General features: G+C 37.3%; 2 pseudogenes; one reads left to right on the top strand and one right to left on the bottom strand.

Moving 5' to 3' along the window:
* LOC120145906 overlaps nt 1–13,305 on the top strand; it is a 28,155-nt pseudogene extending 14,850 nt beyond the window's left edge.
* Nucleotides 13,306–15,285: 1,980 nt separating this feature from the next.
* LOC120145972 lies at nt 15,286–17,305 on the bottom strand (annotated as a pseudogene).
* Between the last annotated feature and the right edge of the window lie 76 nt (nt 17,306–17,381).

The raw sequence follows: 17,381 nt of genomic DNA, 5'->3' as shown, positions 1-17,381 counted from the left end.
TGGTCGTATCAAGACATGCCTGGGCTAAATACGGATATGGTAGTCCATAAACTACCTATCAAGCCAGAATGTAAACTTGTACAACAAAATCTAAGGAGAATGAGATATGAAATGGTCTTTAAAATAAAAGAAGAAGTCAAGAAGCAGTTCGATGTTGCTTCCTTTAGGTGGCCAAGTATCCAGAATGGGTGACTAACATAGTGTCAGTCCCAAAGAAGGATGGGAAAGTGTGCATATGTGTCGACTACCAAGACCTTAACAAAGCAAGCCCTAAAGATAACATTCCCTTACCGCACATAGACACTTTGGTAGATAATACAATAGGGAACGCTTTCTTCTCATTCATGGATGGATTCTTAGGATATAACCATATTAAGATGCATCCTGATGACATTGAAAATACCAGATTCATCACAATGTGGGGAACTTTCTGTTACAAGGTGATGCCCTTTGGATTAAAGAATGTTGGGGCAACGTACCAAAGAGCTATGGTGACCTTGTTTCATGACATTTTGCACAAGAAAATTGAAGTTTATGTTGACGACATGATTGTCAAGGCACAAACTGAAAATAAACATGTCGAGAATCTGAGAAAGCTCTTCTAAAGATTAAAAAGGTTCCAGTTGAGACTGAATCCCAACAAGTGTACCTTTGGAGTAATATCTGGAAAGTTGTTAGGCTTTGTGGTTAGCAGGAAATGTATCGAAGTTGATCCTGATAAAGTCAAGGCCATCCAGAATTTACCTCCCCACTAACATAAAAAGAAGTTCGAGGTTTTTTGGGTAGATTGAATTATATCGTGCGGTTCATATCTCAATTGACCGATAAGTGTGACCCAATTTTCCACCTTCTTCGAAAAATAACTTTGGAATATGAGAAGAGGACTGCCAGACTGCGTTCGAGAGAATAAAAGAGTATTTATCTCACGCTCCAGTCTTAATGTCTCCTATCCCGAGTAAACCTTTATTTTTGTATTTATCTATCTTTGAGAGTTCAATGAGATGTGTCTTGGGCCAACATGATGAGTCCGGAAAGAATGAGAGAGCTATTTACTACCTGAGGAAGAAGTTCACTGATTGCGAAATTAGATATTCATCAATTGAAAAAGTTTGTTGTGCTTTAGTATGGGCTACACGTAGACTCAGATTGTACATGTTGTACAACACCACTTGGTTGATTTCCAAGATGGATCCACTAAAGTACATGATGGGTGTGTCTGCTCTCGTTGGAAAGTTAGTTAGATGGTATATGTTATTATCTGAATTTGACATCGAATACGTGAGCCAAAAAGTTATAAAAGAAAGTGACATATGAATTTTTGGCAAGCAGAGCGGCTGAATATTATGAGCCACTGGACTTTGACTTCTCATATGAAGACTTGATGGCCATATCTCTAGAAGATGCAAGTACTTCTACATGTTATTCCTGGAAAATGCACTTTAATGGTATATCAAATGCATTAGGATACGACATTGGGGCTATATTGGTCTCACCATAAGGAAATCACTATCTGTTCACTAGCATATTGAACTTTGATTGTACCAACAACATGGCAGAATATGAAGCATATATTTTGGGGATTCGAACTTCTATTGGACATAACATAAAAACCTTACGGATATATAGAGATTCGACCTTAGTGATCTATCAACTCCAAGGAGAATGAGAGATGAATGATGTAAAGCTGGTGGAATACTGAAAGCTTATATTCGATCTACTTGAAGAGTTTAATGAAGTCACTTTCAATTAAGTGCCTATAGAAGAGAATCAAATGGTCGGTGCCTTAGCTACCTTGGTAGCAACATTCAAGGCTGGCGGGGAATCTGACATGATGTCAATTGACATGCAGTCGTATGAGTACCCGACTCATTGTTACCAAATCGAAGAAGTAAAAGACACTAAGCCCTGATACCATGATATTCTGCAATACATCAAAAACCGAAGTTATCTAGAGAAAGCTACCGAAACTGATAGAAGAACCATCAAAAGGATGACGATCAGATATGTTCTTGATGGGGAAGTCTTATACAAGAAAAGACATAATCAAATCCTGTTGAGATGTGTAGATGTAGAAGATGAAAAGATGATATTGGAAGAGGTACATAATAGAGTTTACGGAATGCATGCGAATGAACATATGATGTCGAGGCAAATTATGAGATGCATATATTTTTTGTCCACATAGTATAAATGTATTATATGACTATATATTTATTTATGTTGTATAATATATATATTATGTTTATATTATATAATATATACATACCATATTATATAATATACTATATGATATAGTGGGTATATATTCTGCCATTATATATTCTCGTATATTAAATAGCATATTTACATTATATATATATATATATATTATATCAGTATATATACATTATATATTATTACATATTATTTATGATACATATATATATTTTTGTTTCATTTGCAGATCTAACCCAACCAAAAAAAAGCCCCTCTAGGCCCAACAGACTAAGCCCAACACACGGGAAGCCCGCCCTAGTGGAGCTAGGGTTTTGCCTCCTTTTCCTTCAGCGTTGCGTATCCTGGATCGTTGGATCAACTTGTAATTTGGCAATCAAAAATGAAATCACTCTATGGCTCTTGGAGAGTCCTCATTCCAGCCGTATCAAGCAACCCCATATCCCAGAATTTTCGACACCATCATGGAATCAAGTCAAAAACAAAAAAGAAAGTAGCATTTCAGTCAAATTAGGACTCTAAAATGAACCGAAAAAATGGATTCCTAAGTCTATAAATCCATGAAAAGTTAAAAACAAAAATAAGTTAGACTTGAAGGCATACAACACTTGTAAGCTAAAAAACATTAATATACAAGGTAACTTTTTTACCTTTTTTTTATTCCACTCTTGCATGTTGATTTGTTTGTTTCTTTTTGTTGTTGTTTTTCTTTTTAGCTCAAAAAAACCCCACAAAAGGAGGAGACCGATGATCGGGATGAGGGGTATGCAAAAGATCTTTCTTAGATATTGCCTTCCTCGAGGTTTTTTAATAAGAGTGGTGGTGCGATCTAAAAAGAGGGGGATGAGAGCTTTCGAATGGTGTAAAATATGCTGGGTTTCATCATCGATGAACGGCGGCCAACGAGGCGGAGCATGGCCGGAATCTGGGTTATCCATGAACTCCTACCGAATGTTCTTCATTTGTTGAAGAACATTTCAGAGAAAAGAATGAGAGGATTTTGATCCATTTGATCCATTTTGAGGGAGATAGGAAAAATGAAATGTGTTTCACCATTTTTGGGCTTTATACTCGACCCGAGGACCCATTTGGAGCCCCTGGGATCCGCGTGTTTTCTAACGAGTAGGGTCAAATTACATTTTCGCTTCTTATAGTCTGATTGAAAATCCATTTTATGCTTTTATTTAATTTTTAACTATGGTTTTCCTTTTAAATTCACCCTACGCTTTATTTCATTTTTAATTTGATCCTTGTTTTTATATTTCACGTTTTTATTTAATTATATTTAAAAGACTATTACGCTTTAAGAGATTTTGATCCGAAAATAATTGTTTTATTTTTTATTTTATTTTTAATTTAATTAATTCTTAAATTGTCTTTGTCTTTTACTTGATCTTGCAATTTGCATTTTTCTTTTATTTTAATTTAATTGATCTCTTCTTTACATCATTTTCTTTTTTTACTTCGTGTTTTCTTAATATGTGTGGTTGTTCCATTACATGGTATGAATTTGTTCTATTTATTTTTGATATTCCATTATGTTAACTTTATTTCCATTTATTTCTTGGCATGTATATATGTATGTATTTTTTGTTTCTTTGTTTCATTCAAAGCATTAAAATTTAACATTTTTATTGTTTTTTCCTTCTGACCCACTCAATAGTTTTTTACGATCTAACATCTTTTTGACCTTTTTAGGGGTACTTTTAATAGATCAGAGGTAAGTAATTTGGATTGAATTTTTATTTTTAATTTTCGTAATTAAGACAACTGGGAAATTAAGTTAGTACCGAAAGGGCAGTACAAGGGTATTAATCTTTCCTTGACTGTAACCGACTCCCGAACCTGACATATTTCTGGTAAAACTCAGATCAGGTAAGAGAATAAATCGAGGTGTCCGATCAACCTAATTTTTTATTTTTAAAAATAAATGATCAGTGGCGACTCTAACACATTTATTAGTCGAAATCAAATTCCGGACCCACTCAAAGTACGGATACGACAATATGAAAATGTGAATTATATCCTTTGGTGGCGTTTGGTTGGATGGAATCCCTTGGAATTGGGGGGAATTGGAATCCAATTTCACCACTTTCTCATGTTTGGTTCAAGTTTTCCAAGGGAATTGGAATCCCTCATGGCTTCAACTTTCCATCAAATGAGGGAAAGTGAATTCCATCCAAGAATGGATGGAATTCAATTCCATCCAAGAATGGATGGAATTCAATTCCCTTGTTGGAGGGAATTGGAATTTGATCATACTACCCTCATCAAATCTTTTGGTAACTTATTCATATATTGAATAAAAATATTTTTTTATTATTTCAGGTCAAGTCGGGTTTCTAATTCATATATTCGGGTCGGGTCAGGTGAAACTTTATTTTGGTCGGGTCGGGTCGGTTTTTTAAGTGTGATATTCGGGTCGGGTCGAGTTCGGGTTTATGGTGAAAAATACCCAACCCGAAAATATATATAATTTTACCTTATATATTTAGGAATAATTACAATAATACCCCTCTCTATATATATTTTTTCAATTAAGTCACTGTTTTTATTGAATAAAAATAATTTTTTTATTATTTCGGGTCGGGGCGGGTTGGATTTCTAATTCATATATTCGTGTCGGGTCGGGTGAAACTTTATTTTGTTCGGGGCGGGGCGGGTTTTTTAAGTGTGATATTCGGGTCGAGTCGGGTCGGGTTTTTTAAGTGTGATATTCGGGTCGGGTCGGGTTTAGGGTGAAAAAAACCGGACCGACCCGAAAAAAATATATAATTTTACCTTATATATTTAGGAATAATTACAATAATACCCCTCTATATATAATTTTTTTCAATTAAGTCAATGTTTTTATTGAATAAAAATAATATTTTTATTATTTTGTGTCGTGTCGGGTCGGGTTTCTAATTCATATATTAAATAAAAATAGTTTTTGGTATATTTTTTGATAACTAATTAACATACTCCGATTGGAATGTATCGAAATATTGCTCTATCTTTTGGTAACTATTAACATATTTTGATTGCGATGATTTTAACTTCTGATGTTTATTAGCATGATTTTTATAATTTATTGAAATGAATAATCAATCAATAAAATGAAAATTTAATATTTTTTAATTTTTTATAATATATTACTACATGTAAGTTGTAAAACAAACTAAAATAAAGCAAAAAAACAAGAAAGGCAATTCTGCCATTTTACATTACTAAAATCAAATTCATCTGACATGTCTGCGAATCAAACAGAATATGGAATTGGATTCCAATTCCTTCACATATACCAATTCCCTCATAAACATTCCAGCGAACCAAACGCCTACTTTTTTTTTTATGTATTCTTGGTTTCATGCTGTGGTAATTTTTAATAATCTAGTTTGAACGTGGAGAGGCTTTAAAGAAAATAACACAAGATGTCAAAAGTGCACTTGAAGAAGAACGTGATGGTTGTGGACACTGTCAGGAAAAAGGTGAGCTCTGAATAAAGCTGTAAAATTAAATTCTTTTTCTTTTCTTTTTTTACTTAACAAAAGCTTTGATTGCCCAAGAAATATAACTATAGATTATCAGTGATCGTGAGAAATGTACGAGTTTCTGACAAGAAATAGATGGTAAATTACTGTTTCTACCTCAAAACTGAAATCAGGGGGCTAAAAATTGGATGATTTTGTTACATCACCCTTATATTTTTGCCTACCCTTCTTCTAACATCTTGAAGTTGACATATTTCACGTTAAATAAATAAATCAGGTTGTTCGCAAAAGAATTATTTCTGAAGGACGTAGAATTGATGGGAGACATCTTGATGAAGTCAGGCCAATATACTGTAAGGCTGGCCATTTGCCTCTATTGCATGGATCTGCTCTTTTTAACCGTGGAGATACTCAGGTTAAAACACAGTTTTTCTTGTTTCTACTTCTAGATTCTAGATACGTTTATGTTTGACCTTTCTTTGGACTGGGGATTATATTTGATGTTTTATTTCAGGTTCTTTGTACTGTGACACTTGGATCACCTCAGGATGCCCAACGCTTGGATTCTTTGGTTGGTCCCCCAACAAAGTGCTTCATGCTTCACTGTAGTTTTCCACCATATTTTGTATCGATGAAGTTGGTAAACGAACTGGCTTGAACAGACGTGAAGTTGGGCATGGTAAATCAATTTCCTTAATCATCACAAAATAAGTGTATATAAAAATTTCTTATATGAGGTTTGCGCTATCTTTTTCGTTACACTTAGGAACTCCTGCGGAAAAAGCTCTTGTTGCTGTATTACCTCCGGAAGATGATTTTCCATACACAGTTCGTATTAATTCTGAAGTCATGGCTTCAGATGGTTCAACATCTATGGCCTCCGTCTATGGAGGTATCTGTTTCACTCTGTAATAAGTCAATCTTAGAATATGCACGGTCGGCAATTCTGTATGTGGATGGATCAATAATATTTACTCTCTTTGTCCACTAAAATTGCCATTTATTTTGTGGTAAAAAAATTTCAACTGTGATTTATTATTTAAAATTTTTCTATTAATAAAAGTTTGAGGAAATATATTTTAAAAACTTTCAATGAAGTAGTTTTTAAATATTTAGTTTATAAAATTAAATTATTTAAAATATCTAAAATAATTATAGTCAAAGTTAAAAAAAATTGACCACTAAAAGTCAATAATTGACAACTTCAGCGGGACGCTTCCTCTAAAATATAAACTAGTCATGTTTTAGACGGATGTCATTTTTTAATACAGGCTGTATGGCTTTGATGGATGCTGGGATTCCATTACGAGAACATGTTGCAGGCGTTGCAGTGGGCCTTGTTACCGATGTTGACCCAGAAACTGGTGAAATTACAGACTATCGTATATTGACGGATATTTTGGTAAGAGATGTTTTACTTGACCTATTTAACATATTGCTTAGCTATAAATCTTTTGGTTGCTATTATTTTATTTAATAATATACCTTTAAAAGATGTTAGAAACCAACCCTTGCAATTATTCTACCTTTGATTCTGTGTCTGGTACATGTTACTGCTTTGAAGCATGGATGAAATCGTTGGCTATATTGTTTCCAAGGTCTTGTTTTCTAAGTTTTGACCTCAGTAATGTTATGTTGGTTGCTATAGTTTATTAAAACAGTGATCTCTCTAGGGTCTTGAAGATCATCTGGGAGACATAGACTTCAAGATTGCCGGGACAAGGAACGGAGTTACTGCAATTCAATTGGACATAAAAATTTGATGGGATTCCTTTAGATATATAATATGTGAGTGTTTCGAGCCTGCACGTAAAGGACGCCTTCAAATCCTTGATCACATGGAGAAAGAGATTAGTGTGCCCCGAAATCAAGATGATAGGAATTCTCCTCGACTAGGTTCAAATCCTGATTTGTTTGTTAGCTTTTGGTTTTGTACTTAAGTAGCCTGTGATTCTATGCAACAATTGATTTTATACTTCAACTCAAAACATATGCTTTTTGATGCAGTTACATTGAAGTTTAGCAATGATGCTATTCGACGGTTTATTGGGCCTCTAGGTGCTCTGAAAAGAAAAATCAAAGAGGAAACAGGTGGGTGTTTGATTTGAAAAACATTTTACATTTGAACGGGGATGTAATTTGATTGAATTATTATTTGCATGAAGATGTTACTGGAATAATGGTCTGAACAATTTTCTTAAATCTGCTATCCTTTTCTTTAAGACGGAGAGGATATAAGTTTTCACCCTTCACATTGGACATGGAAGATGAATGATGTCATTAGACTCCAGCATCAGTTTGGCAGCCACGAAAACTATATTTGTGCTGCAGATTAAGAAGTTCTTTTCAATCATAGATGATTGACAAACATGTTTTGTGCATATTTTGCCTATTAACGTTTTATTGCTGCAAATTTTAGTTGCATTCCATTCGTTCAATAACCATGTTGTTGCTTTTCAAATTTCAGGTGCTCGGATCTCCGTAGGTGATGGGACAATTACTATAGCTGCTAAGAATCAGGCTGTAATGGAGAAAGTACTAGATAAGGTACTCATATTAATTAACATCTGTTATTCCTCTAGTTCAGCATACTATATTACCTGTAATCACTTTGGCTGGCTGAAAAGTACACTAATTTCTCGGGAATGAGGGTTTCTTTCAATTTTAAATGCTTGAACCCTTTGCTATGCAGCTTTGAATAATTCCTATCTTACCACTAAAACAAACATCACATATAGAATTGAAATTTCATTCCATGCAGATTTTATCATAATTAAGAGAAGCAAATGAAAGGCTTTCATAAAAATTCTCATAGAATCAAGAATGAAGTTTTCATTCTGTGCATGCCAGATCATGAATTAGTAACTGCGTCCAATCTCCAAAAAATCCCAATTGTTTCGAACTTTTTATTTTTGGAATGGAATATTTACAGAATCCCCATGAATAGGATCAAACCTTATTCCATGGTATTTACATGAGATTCCTCTTTCTTATTCTTAAACAAGACCCCGAGAGTGCTTAGTTGATCTATGATTTTTGTTTCATCTTTCGTTTGTTTCGAGAAATATATCGAGAAATATATCGATCACTTCCTATCCTTGAGTAATCCTTTGTGCCCTACTGGTTGATTTTATAGTTGGCCGTGAAATTGAAGTTGGAGGAATCTATAAAGGCATGGTGACATCAATCAAAGAATACGATGCCTTCGTAGAGTTTAATGGTGGACAGCAAGGCCTGCTACACATTTCTGAGTTGTCACATGAAACGGTAAGTGACATAAGAGCAGTGGTAGCTTGTAGTTAGTGTCGTCCTGTAGACTTCATCTGATTCCTATGTCCTAGCTGCGTTTTTGGGTCATGTACTTTAGTTTACAAAGTTTGGAAGAATCCGCTAACTAGAGTATATCATGTTTAGGGTTTAGGTGTATTTTTATGAACTATTTAGTGTGCAGAACTCATAATTTATATTTATTTTTCATCAGGTGTCTCGGGTTTCAGATGTGGTGTCTGTTGACCAGCAAATTTCTTTGATGTGCATAGGGCAGGATGTTCGTGGTAATATAAAATTATCTCGTAAAGCAACTTTGCCTCAGCCTGAATCCAAGGAAAAAGGTGTAACCGAAGGATCTGCTCCTGTTACTAAAGTAAAACCTAATATTTGGGCATCACTTGAGAATGTGTCAAAAGGAGAACACCTGAAGTCTACTCTTGAGGAGTTGCCCCCGAGCAAAATGGAGAAAACTGAAACAAGCCAGTCTGCCTCTTTACAACCAGCAGTAGTGATTCGAAGTGCTGCGGGGTGTGATGAGGAAGAGAAATCTGTGGTTTGAGTAAGACTTCCAAAGTCGGCAGAAACTCCTAATGAAGCAAATCTTTAAGAGGGAGGCTAATACACTGCTCAAGATTCTAACAAGCCTCAACAGAACCCCACCCTCCTAACCAGATTCACCAAAAGAAATATATCTTTGATATACTATAAGAAATTGAAATGAAGGGATACAAATTGGCAGAAACTCCCATGGAAGTAAATCTTAAGTTTTTTTTTTAATTTTAGAGAGAAGAATTAAGAAGTGTTTAGACTTTCGAAGTCAGTAAAAGAGCCTGCTACTCAGTGGAGTCCCCAGGTAAACAAACGGTAAAGCTCCTACCTTATATCCACAGCACATATGGAGGGTGGTTCAGGTTTTATGTCGGATGCTATTTCTTTGTTTGTAGATAATTTACCAAACTCTATTCACTGGAAAGGGTTATGGTAGATTGTGGGTCGGTATGGTGAGGTCCTTAGTGTGTATCTCCCTTTGAAGAGAAGTCGAGCAGGTTCTAGGTTTGGTTTCGTAAAAGTTGGAAATATGGTAGAAGCAGATAGAGTTATGGAATGTTTGAATGGTCGTATGGTGTATGGTAGTCGCATCTCAGTGAGTTATGCTAAGTATTCTTTGAAGGCTTCGAAGGAAAAATGTGTACAGTGTAAGCTGTCAAGGAATCAAAACTTTGTAATCCCTGGCGCTACTAGCATTTCTCAAAGGAAGGAGGCTAGCCTTGTGGGTGTTTTTAGAAAGGAAATTAAGGGGCATGTGGATGAGGACGAGGTAAGAAAGTTAAAGAGATGCTTGGTCGGTGTTATGGCTGGTGTTTGTAGTGTTGGGAGTATTGTTGCTATATTACACAATTGGGGTTTAGGGGATATCAAAGTTCAAAGACTTCGTGGGAACTCTTTTTTGCTCTCCATAGAGGATGAAGATCTTTTTATCATGCTTGAAGACCTTCGGTGGTCTTACTTGAAAGAGATTTTTGTGGATGTTATGCTTTGGACAGAGTCTTTTTGCCAACAGGAGAGAGTTGTTTGGTTAGAGATAGAGGGTTTACCGTTGAATTGCTGGAATGCAGCCACTTTGAAAAGATTAGTTGGCTTGTGGGGGAGATTTGAGGCGTTTGGAGATAATGTTAGCCATCTTTTAGATTGTGAGAAAGTTAATATGCTCATTTCTACTTCTTCGGAAGTTCGGATTGATGAAGTTGTTGATGTAGTGGTCGGGAATAAAAAGTTTGATGTTCGTTTTCTTGAAGTCAGTATGGTGGACCATTCTTTAGGCAATTTGTCTAAATCCGAAATCCTGAAGAAAGTAGAGGTTGAGGTTGAGAAGAATGGGGTTGTGGTTGGGGCCAATAATGTAGGTGGTTCTCCGACGGTGGCTTCTGAGTCGGGAAGTTCTGATGGTAAGGAAGGGCTCCTGTTGATGGCATCCCTTTGGACATCGTGTGCTCTGGAGATAACCTCTATTGCCGAAAAGAGGTTAGTTGTGGGAAACAAATTGAGGTCGAGTGTGGTGTCGACGATGGTGGACAGAGTGGTGGCTTTCAAATTTCAGATAATTGCAATCATGTGGGGTTGCAAGAATTGGATATTGATGGGGTGGAGACCTTGGTTGTAGAGTCAAATGTGGTCAGTCCTATTATAGACGGGATTTCAAAGTTGGAGGATAGAGTTTTGATGAATGTTAATGTAGTTTCTCCAGAGGTTGAGCCTCCTTGTAGGATGGGACTCAAGAATGGATTTTTATTGAAGTCTTTTAAAGATGATCTGGAGGATTCAGGGGGGAGGAGTGAAGGTTTAGCTATGGGTTCTGTTAGTTCTGTGGATTTATGCGACGTAAGTAAATCGAAGATTTCTGGAAAGGATTGTGTAGAAGGAGCTCTAGAAGATGTATCGTGTGTGCCAGAACTGTCCATTAGGAATAAAAAGAAGATGCAGAAATTGGTTCTATGTTGGATATTCAGGCCTCTGTCCTTTCAAAAACTGAGAAGAGTCGAAGAGATCGTGCATTGAAGAATGCCAAGCTGAAGAAGTCTGAGTTAGAATCTAGTGAATTATCAGGTAGATCTATTTCAGATTCGGACATAAAGAAAAAGTGGGGTGCCGCGTTTGCTGAAGCAGAGGAGACTCTGGCAGTTGCGAAGATGCTTGGTATTTCATTTGTTGAGCATGATAGGAAGGTTCTTGAGGAGTTAGTGTCATTAGAACTGTGTTGAGGGTAGTGAGGGAGGTGTAGGGCAGGTGTTAAGGCTTTTTTGCATTTGATAGTTATCTGTCGTAGTTTTTTGGAGGTCTCGGTGAAGATTATCTTAATGGTTTTGTGTGGATGTGTTTCGACTTGTAGTGGGGGATTTTGTTTTTGGGGGAACTTCAGGTTCTAAAAGTGTGTTAGTCGTCTAAAATGTCTAGTTTAGCAGGGGTTGGTATGATTTTAAGTTTTAATATTAGCTGTTTTGTTGGGTTCGTAGATGGGAGTTATCTTGGTTTGTTCATGTATTTGCTTTCTTGTATTCTGAGGTGTTGGTGGTAGGGTATGGTTTTCTCAGGATTAAAGTGATGTTATCAAGGTTTTCTTGGTATGTTCTTGAGTTCTGTGTTATTAGTATGGGGTAGGTTCTCGTGACTTTTCATGTCAGAGGAGAGGGTTTTTTTATGCTTTGGAGGTTGGTAGTGAGGCAATAGTGGGAGCTGGGGCTGAGTGTTGAGTTGCTTTTGTAGATTAGTGTTTGAAGAGTCCCATATAATGCGTTATGGGTATCTGAATTTGGCTATTTTTATCAGAGGAGTGATTTTTATAGTGTTTATTGCATTGGAGGCAGGAAGTGGAGTGCTTGTGCGTGTCTTTTGGGTTGCTGTAGATTCTTTTGCGCAGGCTTTATTTGTATTTTTAAAGCGTTGGGCAGTTGGTTTTGTGTTCGCCAAAGCTAAGTATAGTGGGGAACATCGTTGTTATTTGATTCAATGTTTGATTGTTTTATTTATCTAAGGAGATTAGTGGGGCGATGGAGGGTGTAGTGGGAGAGTAGTGCGCAACATTTAGAGGGTTTTTGTGATAGTTTGCCATAGCATGGTTCCATCAATCCTTCGCTTTTTAGTGGTTTTAGAATTTTAGAGCTTAGTGGGGAATCATTGCATTTTTCTGTGGGAAACCAATGCATTGTTTATTGCGTCTGTTTGGTGATATTATCTATCGTTGGTGATTACTGATTAGCGGGGCGTAGGAGGTCGTTGTGGGGGAGTCGTACGCTCCTTTAGAGGGTTTTGAGTCTGTTATGATGGTTGGCACTGTTGTAGCTATTCGCCAACTTTAGTATGGTTTCAATTATTTTTGGCGTTTAGTGGATTGAGAATCTTAAGGTAGTGGAGGTCCAAACGGTTTCAATTTGCTATGATTGTATTTAGTCGTTCTCTTTGGTACCGAGTTATCAAGCAATTTGTAGGATCTTCTGTTCGGTGGCCTCTTGTTTTTAGCCCGGTAACGATCTCTTCACCAAATATCTCTTATGGTCGTCAACTTTGAAGCTTTTGGATCGTTTCTGCTGTCTATGTGTCGATCTTACGTCGCGGGTGCTCAAAATCTCTGGTTGCGCTGATGTAGCCTCGTCGGTTGAAATTGAGATGTGCTTGGAATTGGATGGATTTTTTGTTATGTTTGGTCGGTAGGATTTGTATTTGATCGTTTAAGTTGCCTTTGTTGGCCTGATTTTCGTTTTTGGTTTGTTTTGGTTGTATGTTCTCTTATTTAGCACTCTTTTCCTCCAATTAGATTAGGGAGATTTTTAATGAGGCTCATAAGTTTGTTCTACTTCTCTTAATTTTAATAAATCTTCATTCCTATAAAAAAAAAAAGTAAGACTTCCAAAAGTGCTCCTAAACCAAAGGGCACGTTGAAAAGGGGTAGTAAACTGAAAACAGTCCAGTCTTCCAAAAACAAGCCTGGTTCTTCGACCCTCAGCAGTATGATATCGAAATCCTTATCTTGAATAGAAGCGAAGAAAGAATTTGATTCTGAAGATGATGGTGAGGCTATTTTGAATGATCAGAACGAGGAAAGTGATGTTAAGACTAAAGTGACACCTCAAAAGCTGAAGTTAGGAGCTAAAGTTACTGCCAAGATTTATCAAATTCGTGCACGTGGTTTAGTTCTCGATTTGGGTGGTGGGATTCGTGGCATGTATAGATTTGAGGTATGTATCCGTCTTCTTTTTCCTTTTCTTGTTGAACAATGGTTGCTGCTGTGAGGATCTTCGCTTCAGCGTTTGAAATAAATTGTTTTTATTTCCTCACAGCCCAATGGTGAAAGGGAGTTTACAATAGGTGATGAATTACAAGTCCAATGTTCAAGTTCTACAAGTAAAGGTATCCCGGTCATGACTTTGATGGATGAAGAATGATAGCACAATTGTCCTTCCTCAGAACATAATACTCTTGTAGATGGAGAAATGTGATTGGCCATGATATCGATGACGTCTTCTTATAGTGATGGAGTCATCAACATCTGTTCAGTATAGCCTCAGCTTAGAACTCTATCGTCGAATCCATATGGGATGCAAAAAATCCTGCATAGAAGTCATTATGGCACTTGAATGCTCCGCAACATATTCGGTTGTTTCTTTGGGCTACTTTCTGTAATAGGCTCATAAAAAATCTTAGGCGTGTTAACCGTTCGCTCTTGGAAAACCCCTACTGTCTGGACTGTGGCCTGCAAGTTGAGACAACTCTTCACACATTGCGTGATTGTTCTTCGGCAAAATCTCTTTGGATGCGTTTCCTTCCGCCCTCCCTTGCAGCAGACTTCTTCCATCTTGATCTCAGCAGCTGGATTCACAAAAATGTGACTTGTCATCTGATGCAAGATGCTTTGAATGTTCCCTGGAACCTTCTTTTCTCTTCCTTTGTCTGGAAAATATGGAAGAACCACAACGACTTGATTTTCAGGAATGCATGTTCATCGAATGATTCTGTTTTTGTTTGCGGTGTAACTTGTCCAAACATTTCTATGGTTGTACGGCTCTTGTGCCTCATCCACCCCAACATGTGACATCTTCTCTCCAATAGCAGAAACACCATATGGTTGGAGCTGTCTTGATATCGATGCTGCTATTTATTCCTCCAATTCAGGATCGGTGGGACAATGTAGGAAATTGGTTAATCGATTTTCATAGATCAGTGGGAGTCACATCCACACTCCAAGATGAATTAGGACTGTTTGAGAGTTTACGTATCATCTAGTCTCTTGGTTTTGAGCTACTGCAGGTCCAATCCGATTGCTCGGAGGTGGTGAAGCTGATCCTGGACGGAGAGTCGCAGCCAATCTCTTTCTCTTGTTCGAGCCATCCAATGTCTCCAAGAACGAAGCTGGGTTATTGATATTATTTGGATTCCTAGTGAGAGCAACATGGTTGCCGGCCGCCGCATTGCCAAACTGTTCGGTCCTAGTGCCTTTTAAACTTTGACAATAGATTCGCCACACTCGGCCATGCAAGATCTTCTGGTCCGGGATATTTTTAGTCCCCTGTATTGCAAATACGTACGTGCTTGACTCCACAGTTTAGGCCTCTTGTCAATTAATTTTTTTTTATAAATGTAACTAAAAATTGATCATTATTCCATTCTAAACTATTATCATTATTATGCAAGTATAGATATTATTGTTGCTATAGAAATGTTATTGATATTATAGATTAAAAAATTAAATAAATACTAATTCGATTAGAAAAAATTACAACCGAGCGAATGCGGTGAAATGATTCTGGACTAGTTAGTAACAAAGTTTTGCCAAACTTCATAGCCTTTGCATCAAATGCTGTGCATCTCCCATTTCAATCTCACTACCTTGCAATTCACTTCCATTCTGAAACGTCATCTTGATTTCTTCCAATGATTTCCCTTTAGTTTCCGACACACAGAAGTGAACAAACGCCGCTGCTAGAGCTGAAATCGCAGAAAAAATGAAGAACGTTCCTCCTACTGTAATGGCACAAGACACCGAGAGGAACGACATGCAAATAAGCCCACTACTAACCCTACTACCCACTGCTCCGAAACCTGACGCTTGAGTTCGAAGTCGTAGAGGGAATATCTCGGGCGAAACAACCCAACATATCGGCCTGAGTCCGACCTAGAAAGCCATGTTCATACAAACGAATATGATCGCCATTCCAGTCTGGATCCGTTCATCCTTGAAAAATGTCGAAGTGAAGCTCAAACAAAATAAGCTGAATGTCATCCCTATTGTGCTTATGTAAAGCAAAGGCTGTCTACCTAATATGTCAATGAGCAATATTGCAATCAAAATAAACATTGTCTTAGTGAACCCAGCGACAACGGTTGCTGCAAGGAGTTCAGTGTTTATCTTTATCTCAGCATCTCTGAAATTTGTTTGACTATAATACACGGTTGCATCTGTATCAGATATCTGTTGGAAGCATTGAATTCTACAACCGGTAATCAACATCCGTCGAACGGAGGGACTCGGATTTAATATCTCGAGCCATACTGTGTTTGATTCATACTTATTGGCAATGCTAGCTGCTACTTGTATCTCTGCTAATCTTTCCTCTACTTCCCCTGCATTGTCGTATGTCTTTGAAAGCACAGATCTTGCTTCTTCGACTCGGTTTTGCATCACGAGCCAGCGAGGGGATTCGGGTATTATGCACAAGGTAAATCCGATGAAAACAGAAGGAAGGATCCCCACGGCAAGCATAATGCGCCAGTTTGTTTGTACAGAAAGCCCTGAGAATGCATAGTTGGAGATGTATCCAAGGAGTATTTGGTAAGAGTCTACCGATCACAACCCTGGCCAAGAGTCTACCGATCATGAGAATTTGGTAAGAAGGTGCCAAAGACATTATAGCTGCACCAGATTGGAAAATAATGGAAGCAAGGGCTATAGTCCATTTTCTACCAATGGTGTCAGATTTTTGCCACCAGCTAAGCTACCCAAAAGTGAAACTATGCTAAAACTTCCCACCAGGATTTCTTCTTGTATCTCTGATATCTTTAGATCTGCCTGACTATATCACAAGACGTAAAGAAGCCCCCACCCGAAAGTGTTGAAGTGTTTCCACATAATTCATACCGAGAAGGAATTGCCTCACACTCAGAAACTGTTTCTTTGCTAATATAAATAAAAAAAATGCCTTTGTAGTAGTAAATGGAGACGGAAACCTATCATCACTTCTACCTCACCAAATGGCCTCTAAATATTATTGTTACCCTCTATGCCAAAAATTGAGAAAGTAACTAAACTGAAAGACCTTTTATGTAATTATACCATTTTTTCATGAATGTGGTTTTAAAAACTCAAAAACATAAACTTTCCATCTCCGGAAAGTTTAAACCTTTCTTCTTTCTCTCTCTCTCCAACCTTTCCTCTTTTAGTAGGAAATTTTTAATCGATGTTTCGTCGTCGACCGTTATTCCGTTTTTGACACCTCCCGCATCATCGTGTTTCTTGTGTTGTCCCGAGTCCACCAGTGTCTTCCTTGTCTTTGTTGTCGTCGGAATGTGAAGGGGTGAGGAAATTCAAGTTTTCGACTTTGTGAAATTGAGCTCTCTGTCGTTCACCGTTGTGAACCGAACTTGGTAAGTGTCTCAAAACCCTTTAAAATGCATATAGTAATTTTTATGTAATTTTTCTGAGCCCCAGGAGCCCATCACGCTAGAAATGGGTCGACTTGACCCGTATGCCAGATCCGTCCCGCCTGACCCGCTCAGCTCAACCCGTCCAACCCATGCCCGAACCGATCCAGTCTAAATCAAACCGTGCCAACCGTTAACCGCTGATTGTTGACCGACATTGACTTTTTTTAAAAAACCTCTATTTTAACTTTTTTCGACATCATAAGTCTAGTTTTATGGAATTATATTTTTATG

Source organism: Hibiscus syriacus, unplaced genomic scaffold (genome assembly GCF_006381635.1).
Source record: "Hibiscus syriacus cultivar Baekdansim isolate YM2019G1 unplaced genomic scaffold, ASM638163v2 tig00110895_pilon, whole genome shotgun sequence".
Taxonomy (NCBI): Eukaryota; Viridiplantae; Streptophyta; class Magnoliopsida; order Malvales; family Malvaceae; genus Hibiscus; species Hibiscus syriacus.
The sequence above is the reverse complement of the archived record's forward strand: the minus strand, read 5'-3'. Positions and strand labels throughout refer to the sequence as shown.